At 35.0% G+C, this 3411-nt stretch overlaps 1 pseudogene; it reads left to right on the forward strand.

Annotated features, from left to right (window-relative positions):
- Positions 1–2856: 2856 nt before the first annotated feature.
- On the forward strand, positions 2857–3135 carry LOC102813601 (annotated as a pseudogene).
- The last annotated feature ends 276 nt before the right edge of the window (positions 3136–3411 follow it).

Below are 3411 nucleotides of genomic sequence, written 5' to 3' on the forward strand. Positions count from 1 at the left end.
TATACAGAGTTTTTGTGGAGCAGCTGGTGAGTTAGAACCACCAGCTTTGCGATTCAAACTACTCTGAGGTCAAGTACTTATCCTGCAGTGCCACAAGAGACTAAAGAGGTTAGCTAGAGATAGAAGGGAGAATATTTGGTAACTTCACTTCAAGTATGGAGTGAATTATAAATCAGCAAGAATAGCTCTCAAGTTTTTCACCTTAGCAAATGGTTAATCAATAATGTTGCTGTTGATTCAGAATCATAGTGACTCTGTCCAAGTTTCTAAAGATCATCTGGTGGGTTTGAACCACAGAACTTGCAGTTCGCAGTCCAGTGCTTACCCTACAGTGCCATACCATATATATTAAGGTATAGGACATTGAAAGAAAAGCAGATCATATACTGGAGATATGGATTTAGATTTGGGAATGGTGAATTTGAAATGCTCATGAAAAGTTAGAGATATCAACAAGACATACCAGTGACTGTGTAGCTCTGTAAAAGCCTGGTCTACATATCTAAATTCAGGATTATTTAGCTCACTGTTAGAAGTTAAAACTGCAAAGAACTAGTTAAGTTTGCCTATAGATGGAGCGTATAAAAGAGGAAAATATAGGAATTTAGAATTTGGAGGAATAACACCTTTGAAGAGAGTCTGGCTAAGAAAGAAGATTGAGAAGAAATAACCAGAAGATGGGGTACCTGGAGTGTATCTTATCATGACAAAAGGGGAAATGACATATTAAGCAAAGAGTGATTCAGTCTACTGAGTGTTGCTGAGAGGCTAAGTAAGACACACATGATTTGGATGTAGTTACTTGGAGGTCATTGACAACATTAGCAGGAACTGTTTCATTGGAACTTTGGAATTGAGTGCCAGAATGGAGTGGGCTGTGAACCCAGTGTAAAGTAGGATAATGACAATGTGAGGAATTATTTCAAGAAATCAAACTGTGAGAGGGAGGAGAAAGAGTAATGTATTTATCACAGAGGGACACATGAAGGTCTAGCAATGGCTTATGTATTGACATATGTACAGTTGGAAGAGAAGGAAGAGATTGAAACATCATGTTAAGATAGAGATGAGAAACAGGTGGAGAAAACAGTTTAGAAAAATAAAACACCTGTCTGTTGGCAAGAGGAAAAAAGTAAAGGGTAGATGAAGATGCAGGACGATTTATAAATATGGTTGCAAGAAGTTGAAGGAAATCCCATCTAGTGGTAAAATAGGAGGCAAGTTATCATACAACTAATAAAAAAGGTAGGGTATAGAGGATTTGGAAATTTGGTAGGTGTGAAAAAAGAAAGCTTGAAATAGTTGTAGAAAGAGGGAAAGTAAACTGAATTAGAAAACATAGTAAGGATACTGTGCACTGTTGAGAGCCAAGTTGAATATTGTCTTCATGAATTTACAAGAGTGCCATCAAAATGCAGATAAAAAAGAGGAGAATTTGGGTTCATCTAGAATTGAGGCTATTCAATGTAAATGCAGCCAAAAGACCAATTTCCAAGGGAGTTAGGAAATTAGCTGTATGGTAACTGAAATAGGGAAACAAGCTATCTCACCAAATCATGATGAAGACAGATATGAAGATAAGAAGAGATTAAAACAATTGAACAAGAGGACAGAACCATAATAAATATCTGTGCTTCTAATAAAAAGAGTCTCAGATAAGCAAATCAAACTCTAATAGAACTAAAGAAATAAATAGATAACTACACAAAAATAGTAGGAGATTATAATACACCACTTTAATTGAAGCACAGAACAACTAGAAAGAAACTCAGCAAAGGCACAGAAAACTAACAACTTGACCTCACAGACATGTACTGAGCACTCAACACAACAACAGTACAATGCACATTCTTCTCCATTGCACATGCACCATTCTTCAAAGGAGACTATAGGTTAGGCCACCTCAATAAATTAAAAAACATCAAAGTACTACAAAACATCTTCTCAGATCACAATGCTATAAAATTAGAAATCAACAACAGGAAGATAAAGAAAAGCAAATTTTAATATAGTTTTAAAAAATTTAACACATGGAAATTGAGTAACATCCTGCTTAAAAGCAACTGGGTAATAGAACAAATAAAAAATGAAATGTAACATTTTCTTGAATCAAATGAGAATGAAAATACTGATACCAAAACCTTTGGAACATAATTAAAGCTGTGCTCAAAAGGCAACTTGTAGCAATAACTGCACACATTCAAAATAAAAAAAAGAGCCAAAATCAACACCTTAAGTGAACATCCCCAACACCAGCAAAGAAAACCTACAGGTACCAGAAGAAAATAAATAATGAAGGTTAGATCAGAAATAAATGAAATAGAGAAAAGAAAAACAATTGAAAAAATCAGTAACACAAGAAATTCGTTCTTTGAAAAGATTAATAAAATTAACAAATCACTGGCAAATCTAACAAAGGAGGACAAGATGCAAATAACAAGAATAAGAAATGATACAAGTGATATAACAACAGAACCAATGGAAATAAAAAAGGAAATAACATAATACTACAAAGAATTATGCTCAAACAAATTTGAAAATCTAGAAGAAATGGACAAATTTCTAGAAACACATGACTTACATCAACAGATTAAAGTAGAAAACTTGAACATACCTACCACAAAAGAAGATATGAACCAGGTCATTAAAAACTCCCAATAAAAAGAGGTCCAGTTCAGATCCATATGGTTTTACTGATGAATTCTACCAAACAGTCAGAGAAGAGCTGATACCAATTCTACTCAAATTATTGCAAAATATAGGGCCTTTTCTAACATATGCCCAGGGTCGAATTGTGGGTCTTTACTTACTGCAACATAACGAGTGTGCAGTGTAGTTTGCAGTGACCTGAGAAACATGGTAGGACAGGCGTTTAGAAAGTTTCTTCCCCTCTTTGATCGAGTATTGGTGGAAAGGAGTGCAGCTGAAACTGTAACAAAAGGAGGCATTATGCTTCCAGAAAAATCTCAAGGAAAACTACTACAAGCAATACTAGTAACTATTGAATACAGATCTAAAGGAAAGGAGGGAGAGATTCAACCAGTCACCTTGAAAGTTGGAGACACCAAAGTAGTTCTAGATCATAAGGACTATTTCTTATTTACAGATGGTGACATTCTTGAGAATGTAGACTGAAAGAAATCACAGTTGAAATGCTATCATGTGAAGCTGTCTATTCCACTGAAGTTCTGAAATCTTGCATAACGTAAATAATCTCCATCTCTCTTCCATACTAAACTAATAATATTTGGTGTCTCACATTTAGTTTCACTGTACTACTACAAGCATTTCCAAATAAGTGTATGTAAGTCAATGGCTAATATATATATGTTGTTGTTGTTGTTGTGTGCCGTGGAGTAGATTTCGACTCATAGCGACCCTACACAGGGTTTCCGAGGCTGTAAATCTTTA

The sequence above is a fragment of the Chrysochloris asiatica genome, unplaced genomic scaffold (assembly GCF_000296735.1).
Source record: "Chrysochloris asiatica unplaced genomic scaffold, ChrAsi1.0 scaffold00190, whole genome shotgun sequence".
Taxonomy (NCBI): Eukaryota; Metazoa; Chordata; class Mammalia; order Afrosoricida; family Chrysochloridae; genus Chrysochloris; species Chrysochloris asiatica.